The following is a 12,214-nucleotide window of genomic DNA, read 5'->3' as shown; positions in this document are numbered from 1 at the left end:
ACAGTCCCTAGCTTCTGACCATTTAGAAAAAGTCTGTTCCATCCTTTGCAAGTCTAAACCTTGCATTGCTCACACTAAATTCCATTTGTTTTGGCCATTCACACCTTGGCTTTGTGACTTTCTGCTCCACCCACAGCACTCACTGTGCCAAATAAAGGCATTTTCCAGATAGTGTTTAGTTGCTATGTAATAAAACGTGCCTCATGTTTGTCCTTGTTTAAGCATTAAGCCAATTTTATCACAAACATTAATACAAATCAGTCAATAATCATCACTGTTATTAACTCCAGCCAATAACAATATACATCCTGTTTTGTTGTGCATGTTCAGCATAATTAATGGTGAGAAAATGAGAGGCTGATGTATCAACCTTCGGTCAGCTTTTCTTTACCTCACACAAACCCGTTAGTAACACCTCTACATTGATGAAGTGATTTATTTTTTGAATTATGTACCCATCGGGTATATATAGCTGTATATATAAGAACACAGGCAATAGAAACAGGAGCAGGCCATTTGGCCCCTCAGCTGCTCCACCATGTATATCGATAGAAAAATAACAAATTCACTAAATAAAATTCTAGAGCTACAGTCAGAATCACAACTACAAATACTTACACATGTGGGCAGTCTGCAAAATGGAAAGATGCAAATAGTTTGCTGATGGTGTTGGAGGAATACAAAAGGAAAGATGTGTCACTTCCACTCTGGAGGACTGTGACAATTGCACTGTATTGTTCCCAGTCTAAACACAAGTTGCTCCACTTCAAGACAGTAACCACAATTCAAAAACCCTTTAGGGCATCCAGAGGTTATGAAAGGCGCTCCATGAATACAAGTTTTTCCTTCCGGTTAATCACATCAGCTCCTATTGTCATTTGAGCCACTTCAAGAAGACCGCCTACCTACAGTCTCATTTACCTATCTCCCCGACCAGTGATCATCAACTTTCCCTGGAAGTAACATCCCCAACTATTTTTCTTTCATCTCCCAAATTATATGCTGCATTACATGACATAGTGGCACAATGGTTAGCACCGCTGCCTCACAGCGCCAGGGAACCAGGTTTGATTCCAGCCTTGAATGCCTCTCTGTGTGGCGTTTGCACATTCTCCTTGTGTCTGCATGGGTTTCCTCTGGGTGCTCCAGTTTCCTCCCACAGCCCGAAGATGTGCAGGTTAGGTGCATTCACCATGCTAAATTATCCCTTAGTGTCCCAAAATGTGTAGTTCAGGGGGAATAGCAGGATAAATCCATGGGGTTGCAGGGATAGAGCAGTGCGAAAATGATTTTTTGCAAAGTTGGTGCTGACCCAATGTGCCGAATAGTCTCCTTCTGTATTAGAAATTTTATGTAATTTATTTTTATAACTATCAGCGCCATCACTTGTTTCTTGTGCTATTTGCATTGTCATTAGTAATTTTTCTTTTCCAACTAATTTCCAATACTGTAGCATCATATAAATAATGTAGTAGCTTGACTAATAGAAAACATAAGGATCGATTAAGGATTAGGCTAATTCTAATATGGCCCTTTGTTTAATTACTTCCTTAATTTTAAGTGGTTTATTTCATTAAAGTGGACACAGAATGCCAAATGAGCATTCATTCCGATCACTGAACACAACTTGCGTTTTTAACTCTTTTTGTTTCAACTGCACTACTGATGTCTGTGTAGAGCAGTCAGATCCAATTGCAGATTCTCTCCCCAAAGCCCATTTTGGAGAGCACATCCATCATGTAGCTGTGCGATATTCTATCAAATGCCTTTTCCTGGTCTAGGCTGATGAGGCAGGTATCCACCCGCCTGACCTGCACATAGCTGATCGTATCCCTGAGTAGCGCGAGGCTGAGATCTTCCTGCCTGGTGCAGCACAGGTCTGATCAGGATGGATCACTGACTCCAGAACAGACTTGACCTGGTTGGCGATGACCTTGGCCAGAATTTTATAGTCCACATTCAATAGTGAAATGGGTTGCCAATTTCTAATTTCTTCCCTTTCCCCCTTCTGCTTGTAGATGAGGGTAATGATCCTTATCTCATGGATTCTGACATGCTGCCTTCCAGAAGCAGACTCTCGTACACTTCCAGGAGGTTCGGGCCCATCAAGTCCCACAACGTCAAGTAAAACTCACCTGGTAAGCTGTCACGTCCAGGAGTTTTACCCTTCTGAAAGGACTCAACAGCTTTTGTTAGCTCGTCCAGAGATACTGGTCTGTCCATTCTCTCCCGCTTGCTGTCGTCTAAGACCTGCGTGATAGACAACAGGAAAGACTGGGAGACCGTGCTGTCTGTTGGCTTCAGGTCATACAGTCCAGCATAGAAGGATTTGCAGATCCTCAGAATGTCAGACTGCGATGACCTTACAGAGCATCTTCTTCCTTCAGGCTGCTGATCACAGAGGTTTCTCTGTGTACCTCCTGGAAGAAGAAACGCGAGCACTTTTCGTCCTGCTCCACAGAGCGGACCCTGGACCGGAAGATGACCTTAGCGGCCTCCAAGGCAAAGAGCGAGGCTTGCTGGCTCTTCACCTCCCTGGGATCCTCCCTGACATCAACCCCCATTGACTTCAGTTGAATTAGCTCTTGCATACTTTTCTGGAGTCAGGACATTTACCCCCCATCTCTCCCTGGCCTTCTGAACCCCTTTGCAGATGAAGAACCTCTTGATACTGCCTTTGATGGTTTCCCACCAGAGTGATGGAGACTCAAAAAAGGGTTTCACGGTCCTCCAACCATGGTAAACCCTCTTGAGTTCCTCGAGGTTCTCTGGGGTCAACAGTTCTACATGTAGCTTCCAGGACCCCCTGCCCACTTTCTGGTTTTCCTCCAGCTGACAGTCAGCCAGCAGGAGACAGAGGTCAGAAAAGAACACCGGCTTGACATCGATGGACCTGACTGTGAGCGTGCGGGATACAAACATGGTCGATCCTGGAGCGGACAGACCCGTCGGGCCACGACCAGGTGTATCTATGCTGCCTTCCTTCTGCTAGGTTGCTGAAGACATCGAGCAGCTTGGCAGGAGACATTGTGCTGGAGTACTATTCACTTCTTGGAGCCAATTCTGATTCTTTCAGTCTCTTAAGTTGGGTGCAAGACAATGTTTGCAGACTCCCAGTTTAGTCTGACTGGACACCAGTGCACTAAACAAAACTATCCTTAAGTTTAGTTTGCCCTGTGGTTGTTATAATTACTGGAATTCTCCATTCTCACACACTCCGCTACAGCTACCAGTGAGAACGGAGGTAGTGTCAGGTAGATCACCCAGTAGAGGGCCCAACTTAAGTGGACAATTAATTCAGGTGGAGGGAAGGGGGTCTCTTCTTAAGTGGGCTGTTACCCTCCCACACCCAGATTCCTCTCCCCTGTGATGTCTTAAACCTTGACCCACACCCTCCTTGCTGACCCCTAAACCATGCAATTTGCCTCCTCATTGCCTGCATGCAGTACCAGTACTGGCCATCATTCCCCTCAGTGCTGGAGGGAGTATTATTTCACTTATTAACTGCCAATTCACTAATAAATGACTGTGAGGCAGCTGTTCTTCTCCTGGGCTACTCTCACCCCGTGCTCCACCAACTTCTTTAACTGGAGGGGTGGGGACCACCATGCCCATATAATTCAGCCCAATTGTGACAATTCAGCCCAGAGAACATTTATGACAAGTAAAACACTAACCACGCATTAACATTACAAATGCTTTTTTTTAACAGCCCTGGGTATCATCATGTTGTACTTGGAGAGTTTGACATGTATTCCTCAGCAGAACCAGTCCAAATCAAAAGTGTTTCCCAAGTATGTACCTGTTGATACATTCCAATTTGCATGTATATTGAATGAAGATATTTCCAAATGCAAATTCCATTCTAAAGTGCTTTGCATTATATTTAACTTTGCATCATATAACACAGAAATGTTTACATCCACAAGGCTGTAACGTCCAACTTTATTACCAGTGAGGTAATAAGCCGTGGATAAGAGGTAATAAGCCGTGGATAACGAAGGAGGTGAAGGAAAGTGTTAAATTAAAAGCGGAGGAATTTAGAGTAGCTAAGAGTAGTGGGCGAGAAGAGGATTGGGAGAGGTTTAAATGTCAACAAAGATTGACAAAGAAGTTGATAAAGGAGGGTAGGAGAAACTATGAAGCTGGGCTAGCGCTTAATATAAAAAAGGATAGCAAGAGTTTTTATAAATATATAAAAAGGAAGAGGCTGGCTAGGGTGAACGTTGGTCCTTTAGAGGATGAGAAAGGGGACCTAGTGGTAGGGGATGGGGATATGGCTAAGGTCTTGAATAACTTTTTTGTTTCTGTCTTCACGGAGGAGGACGTGAATAATTTGCCGGGTGTTAGCGATGGAAAGGTGGTAGGACTGGAAGGTCTTAATGACATTACTGTTACTAGAGAGGCAGTGCTCGACAGACTGGAGGGGCTGATTGTGGACAAGTCCCCAGGACCGGATGGAATGCATCCGAGGGTTCTGAAAGAAATGGCGGAGGTTATAGTGGATGCATTGGTGGTTATTTTCCAGACGTCGCTGGATTCCGGGGAAGTGCCGGAAGATTGGAAAACGGCTAATGTTACGCCGTTGTTTAAGAAGGGTGCCAGGCAAAAGGCAGGGAATTATAGGCCGGTTAGTTTAACGTCTGTGGTAGGTAAAATGTTAGAATCCGTCATTAAGGAGGAAATTGCGAGGCATCTTGAAGGCAATTGCTTGATAGAGCAGACGCAGCACGGTTTCATTAAAGGGAAGTCGTGTCTGACAAATTTACTGGAGTTCTATGAGGATGTGTCTAGGGCGGTCAATAGAGGAGAGCCGGTGGATGTGGTCTTTCTGGATTTTCAGAAGGCGTTTGACAAAGTACCTCATAAGAGGTTATTGCAGAAGGTCAGGGGACATGGAGTTGGGGGTAGGGTGTTAGCGTGGATAGAGGATTGGTTGTCAAATAGGAGGCAGAGAGTGGGGGTCAACGGGTGCTATTCGGATTGGCGGATGGTGACTAGTGGAGTGCCCCAGGGGTCGGTGCTGGGGCCTCAGCTTTTTACCATTTATATAGATGATCTGGAGGAGGGAACCGAGTGTAGGGTGTCGAAATTTGCGGATGACACCAAGATTGGGGGAACGGCAAATTGTGCGGAGGGTGTGGAGAGTCTGCAGAAGGATCTAGATAGGCTGGGCGAATGGGCCAGGAAATGGCAAATGGAATTTAATGTTGGCAAGTGTGAGGTGGTCCACTTTGGTAGGAAGAATGGTAGGAAGGACTATTACTTACGGGGCGAAAAACTGCAGCAGGTGACGGTGCAGAGGGACCTCGGGGTCCTTGTGCATGAGTCGCAAAAACCCAGCTTGCAGGTGCAGCAGGTGGTCAGGAAGGCGAATGGGATGCTGGCCTTCATAGCGAAGGGGATTGAATATAAAAGTAGGGAGGTCTTGCTGCAGCTGTATAGGGCATTGGTGAGGCCGCAGCTGGAGTACTGTGTGCAGTTTTGGGCGCCGCACCTGCGCAAAGATATTTTGGCCTTGGAGGGAGTGCAGAGGAGGTTTATTAGGCTGATACCGGAGTTGAGGGGGTTGAACTATGAGGAGAGGCTGAATAAACTAGGCTTGTACTCGTTGGAGTTTAGAAGAATGAGGGGAGATCTCATTGAGACGTATAAGATGATGAATGGGATGGATAGGATAGAGGTGGAGAGACTCTTCCCACTGAAAAAAGACAGTAGGACTAGGGGGCACAGCCTCAAGATAAAGGGGGGGCGTTTTAGAACGGAGTTGAGGAGGAACTTCTTCACTCAAAGGGTGGTGAATCTCTGGAATTCTCTACCCATTGAAGTGGTGGAGGCTGCCTCGTTAAATATTTTCAAGAAGTGAGTTGATGGGTTTTTGATAAGAGAGGGGATTAAGGGTTATGGGGAGAGGGCCGGAAAGTGGAACTGAGCCACGACAGATCAGCCATGATCTTATTGAATGGCGGGGCAGGCTCGAAGGGCCAGATGGCCTACTCCTGCTCCTATTTCTTATGTTCTTGACAGGATGTTAACTAAATCTAGCTTTTGAAATATACTTTCTTGCTCTTTTAACCATATGCATCTGCAGGAATTCAGCCCTCTCTTTGCCATTTACATTGCTCACTGCAGATTCCACATTATTCTGACAATAATGTTACTGAGATTTTAAGATTATTTTTTCCATTTTCTCCCCATTCTATTGTGCAGAACATATTTTTTGGCTTCAAAGAGGGCTCAAGATTTAGTGAGGTTCACAGTTGCTGAACCTTGATTTTGAAGCGCAGGTTTATTTATAGTTTAAAATCATATTTTCTTAATAAGCTGAAGTTTCAAAGTATTTCACAATTCCTAACTCACTTTCACATCATCTCTGTCTCAACTATGATACATATAAAATATTTATGGATAAGGTGGGCCATTCAACCCACCTTATCAACAATCCAAGACTTCCCTATTGTGGCAATTAATTTTCCTTAAATTATTTCAGGGTGTTCTCCTCTCCCACACTACTCAGAGGTCTATTCCAGGTTTCAGTCACCCTCTGTGTGAAAAGGAATTCCATCTTATGAACTTTAGTATAGTCCAGAATTCTCTGAACTTGCCCACAGCTGGGATTATCCAGTTCTGCTGCTGCGAACAGAGATTTGGCTGAAGTTCAAATTCTCCGTTCTCGCTGACAGCAGTAGCAGATTGGGCAAGACTGGAGAATTCTGGCCGTGAGGTTTTACTAGCTTGGTTTTTTTTCTTGACTTACTCCTGCAACTTCCTCAAAGCATTATAAACTTTTCTATATTGTTTACTTTCTTGGCTACCTCTACAAGATCACCTCCTAGTGGTGTCTTTCCAGGCTGAAAAGTTCAAATTGGTCCATGCTTCTTCTCATCATTCAGACCCCTGACACCAGGATTTTACAAATAAAAGCAGAAAATGCTGGATAAACTCAGCAGGTCTGGCAGCATCTTTGGAGAGAAAAACAGTGTCATCCTTTTGAATCCATATGACTCTTTTTTATTTTTAAGTGAGATTTCCAGCACTGGCAGCATTTTACTTGCTCATTGCTCTTCTCTATGCTGTCTCCCCCTGATTTTGGTAGCCACAACTGAGCACAGTGCTCAAGGTGTGGTTTGACCGAAGCACTGGGTTGTTCAATCACTACTTTCTCTGACATATGTTTTGTTTTGGCCGTTGGTTTTGTTGAGTATATCTTTGCATTGGTTGAATAAATTGGGCATGGAATCTATTACCTATTCTAAGGGAGCAATTCTCCCAGCCCGGGGGACTCAAGCGAAGGCCGCGTCGCGGGTGACCCGTTTGCACCACCGCCTCCACGTGTCTCCGGCCGCAGGATTTCCGACGCCATCAGCTCCAGTGTGGAGGTGCCTAAATTATGCTAATGATTTCGCTCCAGCAAGGGGTGGGTGGGGCTGGGATCGGGTGATCGAGACAGGCCAGGGGGTGTGTGTGGGTGGGAGTGGGGTCAGGGCTGGCTTGGACACATCCGGGGTTGCTGTGCTGCCCAGTAATCACGCGGTCCCGCTACTGGGAAGCTGGCAATGCGGGGCTACTGCGCACGCGCCAATCTCAGATCAGCTCATGCGCAGTGGCCCATTCAGCGCTATTCTACCGGCCTCTCCAGCAGGAATAGGCCCCGCCCACTAATTACTAATGATATTCACACTAGTGCGTTCTGCAGTGCAGAGTGTGGAAAATTCATTTTGAAAATCCCTCTGAAAAGAACAATGGGATTTACTCCAGTTTTTATGTAAATTCGGAGAATCTCACCCTCAACCTCTTTCAGCTTCGTCCTTAGCTATTTTAACACCATTCATGAAGAATGGTGAATGAATAAGTGACATTTTATATCTTTGCTGTTGGTCATAACTCATTCTTACTGGAACCCAGCAACATAAACTATGACTGTACTCTCCTCCGCCGCTCTTCACCGGCCAGTATAAGTAACTATGTCTCTCCAATCAGACTTGTTACTGCCAATGTCTACATTCCAGAAGGCACAACGTGAATCACAACTGGATGGGGAAGGACTGTACCTGGAGGATTATTATAAAATACTTCTCTAATGTAACTTAGTGCAGTCAGACAGATCTACTTCTAACTATTTGTTAATAATCTTGACTTCCCTTATTTCCTCCAAACCATTGTGACCAAACTGATGCAGACCAATATTCCCATTATTGATCCACAAAACTGTCGCCAGTACTAGGGGAATCAAATCAATGATATAATGATTTGTGCTGGTGCCTCTGGATCTTTCTCTTGCCAGGTAAACACTATGAATTTTTAGATGTTTATAAAGATCTGAGCAGGCTGATGAGATCCACAATGATGATGATGGGGTGATTATAAACAATAAAGCTTCAAATCACTGTTACTGTGGATCAGGAATAAACAGCTGTAGCTGAAATTAAATAAGCAGCATAATATCTATTCAGCTGATCTTTTAAGTTTAAAGTTTATTTATTAGTGTCACACGTAGGCTTACATTCACACTGCAATGAAGTTACTGTGAAAATCCCCTAGTTGCCACACTCCGGCATCTGTTTGGGTACACTGAGGAAGAATTTAGCATGGCCGATGCACGTAATCAGCACATCTTTTGGATTGTGGGAGGAAACCAGAGTATCTGGAGGAAACCCATGCAGACATGGGGAGAATGTGCAGAATCTACTCAGATAGTGACCCAAGATGCAATCGAACCCGCGTTCCTGGCACTGTGAGGCAGCAGTGCTAACCACTATGCCACTGCCTTTTCCATCATTCTGTGCAATAAGATGTGACTTCTTTTGTCATTGGCTCGAGTTGCATTTTGAGATTTAGTTGAGTTATGAGACTGATGAGCTTAGTGAATTCCATAACCTTCAACTGATATCACTGGTTCCATTTCAAGTCCATGTCAGCTGATCTGTGTGGGGATTTCAAACCAGAATAGATTTCATTACCAACACTAAACTATCTGTGCCTATGATACAATCTTCTCTGAATATCCTGCATTTCTTTGTGTGGGCTGCAGCATCACTGAAAAGCCACAGTGATGGGGTAACCCAGGTCTCAGTGCTGCTTGTTCTTATCTTCCTCTTTCTGAAATAACTTTGTCACTAACTGGTAAGTTTTTTTTACTGCTGATGATTTAATTCATTATTAAATAGTTTGCAATGGAAATTAATCTACTGTTGGTGAAAAAAAATCAAAAATGACAAAAATTCAATCTAATTGGGCCAACATGCTAGTTTACCCTTCCTAATGGAAATTTGGCACATTATATAACTTTCAATGGCAATGGCAAGAGGCAGGGGTCATAATTTAGAAATTAGGGCCAAGTCATTCAGGAGAGATGTTAGAAAACACTTCTCCACACTGAGTGGGGGAGGTGGATGCTGGTTCAATTGTTAGGTTTAAGTTTGGGATAGACATTTTTATCCAGGGATATGGCCCCAAGGGCAGGTACATGGAGTCATGTCACAAATCAGCCATATCTTATTGAATGGCACAGCAGGCTCAAGGGGCTGAATGGCCTATTCTTGTTTTTATGTTCCTAATGCCTTTTGAAATGAAGATAAGTACAGCTAGTAAGTTTTATAGTGATGTTTACTCAAATTTCATTTTGCTAAGGAATGATAGGATTTTCCTTGTTTTTTAAATTGCAGGGTGACACTGGTGGTCCTCTTGTTTGTTATGGGAATACCAGCTGGAACCTGGTTGGCTTTGTTCATTGGGGAACGGTAAACTGTAATACTTACAGTCCTGCAGTTTATGCCCATGTTTCCAAATTGCACTCATTTATTGATTGATACATTAATTACTAATGACTTTAACCTCCCTGGGACATAATGAGTTAATAAATTAATAAACCATGTGCCTGCATTCTGTTTTCCTTTTCTTCAGTTGTTTTAATTTCTTTTTTGTTTTTTTTTGTTTTTTTTCTTCAGTTGTTTTAATTTTTTTTAAAGTGACTGCACAAACATCAACTCCAAATATTGAACTGCTCCAACCAGGATCAGAACACACACTGGAGCCGAAAACAAATGAGCACAAATGTTCAGACTGGTAACATCTACATTTCAACAGGACCGATTGGAAAAAGTGGTGGTAATCTGTAAAGTTAGGTTTTGACCCAATTTACACTTCAAGCACTTTTCTGTTTAAGTGCTAAGATTGAAATGAAATCCCCATTTAGACATTAATGCCAGTGTTCCTGCCTCATGGTGTAGAGTTTATACTCATTCAAAATGGGTGTCTAGGACTATCAGTCACAAGTATGGATTCCAAGAGCTCTGCTTGAAGGTTGCCGGGAGCACTTTATTGAATCTTACAGCCCAGAAGGAGACCATTCAGGCTATTTGTCGGAATTTTACTGGCACGCCCGCCCCAAAATCGGAGCGGGTGAGGCTTACAGAATAGCATTCTCCGTTGGCCTCGGGCGGGATATTCCGCGCTTCGGGCAGATGAGGTGGTAAAATTCTGGCAATTATGTCTCTGCTGATTCTTTGATAGAACTATCAAATTATTCTTATTCGTTACCCTTTCCCAAAGCCCCACTTTTTTTCCCCTTTGTCCAATTCCCTTTGGAATTTCCTTCCATCTTTCTAGTGTGCAGCACATTCCAGATCACAAAAATCCACTGCATAGGAATCTCTCCATCTATCCCTGGTCCTTTTGCCAATTATCATAAATTTGCGTTCCCTGACTCCTAACCCTCCTGCCTCTGGAAACAGTTTCTTCCTCTGTACTCTGACAAACCCCTTGTAATTTTCAACATTTTTATTAAACCTGCTCTGCTCTAAGCAGAACAATATCTGTCTATTGATATTATTAAGTCCTTCATCGCTGGTACCATTTTATGATCTGCATGAGATTTTCATCTTACTTTCCTGATTTTTATCATTCTGATTGAGGCTGATGAAAAGGCAATGTTGGCACTGACATTTGCTTTTGCAAATGGCAGAAAAGAGTTGATGGATTTTCTTGTTTTGTGTACCTAACTGAAGAAGAAGATGAGTAACAGAAGAGTATCAGAGAGGTCTAACTGCACCGGAGGCAACCATCCCTCAAGGGAAGCTGTGATGGCACAAACACTTCACAATGTATGCCACAGTGCCCAAAGAGCTGAAAAGTCAAGAAAGTAGACACAACCTGAAGACACCGCAGAATGTTTTACAGCAATTAATTGTATGTGAATTGATTTTATTCTTTGGATGTGGGTGTCACTGGCATTTATTGGTCCCTAATTTCCCTTGAACTGAGCCGCCTACAAGAACATTTTAAAAGTCAACCTCATTGTTGTGGATCTGTTGGCCAGACCAGGCAAGGATAGGATTAGTGATTGGTTTTTAACAATATTTGTTTTATGGTTTTCCTATGACTTCATTGAATTCAAATTTCACCATCTGCCAAGGTGAGATTTGAACCAGATCCCCAGAGAATTACTCTGGATTACTAGTCCATTAGGTCACTACCTCTGGTTACTGTTCTAAGGTAAGAATGGTCCTGCCTTAAGAAAGATTGAACTTGAATCGACTTGGTAGTCCTAACATTCCTCTACTTATGCTGGAAGTAAAACACATGTGCCTGAAAGAACGAAGACACAAAATTAGTGCTGCAATTCTAGAGGTATTTGTGGGCATGCTCCTCTGCAGGATCTTTAGATTAAATATGATCCATTCTGGTTAATTGTAAAAACTATTATATTTCACAAGTAAAGAAAGAAAAAATAGTAAAATTTGGATCTTCAACAGTCCTATCAAAAATTACCTCAACTATCACCCTCCCATATCTAAGCTTCACCATCTCACTTTATTAAAGGCATTCTATCCCCTACAGACACCAGACATGGAGATGCTGTACCCAATCAAATTTACACTCCTTCACAAAGATATTCTATTCAGAGTATCTCATTTGTCTCTTCAATTCAATATAGCTTGTTTCCACCTCTAAACTGCTTAAATTGCCAGTTTTCCACTCTCTCCCACTCAATTTTGAATATTCCCTCTCCTCTCAGGCTGCCACCTTTTATCTTAGCTAATTCCAAGCTGTTCCAAATGGAGATAATTCCCTCATCTCAATTAATGCCATCAGTTTCAATCTACCCAGTCCCTAAGAAGCCCTTGCAACATCAACCTGGCTCAGAGGTTTAACACTCAACTTCAAATCAGGTGTGTTGAGTTTGAGCCCCAGCTAAGAACTTGAACATATAATC

At 43.2% G+C, this 12,214-nt stretch overlaps 1 pseudogene; it reads left to right on the top strand.

Annotated features, from left to right (window-relative positions):
• The first annotated feature begins 2,041 nt into the window (after positions 1-2,041).
• Positions 2,042-9,824, top strand: LOC145342421 (chymotrypsin-like protease CTRL-1; annotated as a pseudogene).
• The last annotated feature ends 2,390 nt before the right edge of the window (positions 9,825-12,214 follow it).

The sequence above is a fragment of the Carcharhinus amblyrhynchos genome, chromosome 4 (genome assembly GCF_965287045.1).
Source record: "Carcharhinus amblyrhynchos chromosome 4, sCarAmb.v2.hapA, whole genome shotgun sequence".
Taxonomy (NCBI): Eukaryota; Metazoa; Chordata; class Chondrichthyes; order Carcharhiniformes; family Carcharhinidae; genus Carcharhinus; species Carcharhinus amblyrhynchos.
The sequence above is the reverse complement of the archived record's forward strand: the minus strand, read 5'-3'. Positions and strand labels throughout refer to the sequence as shown.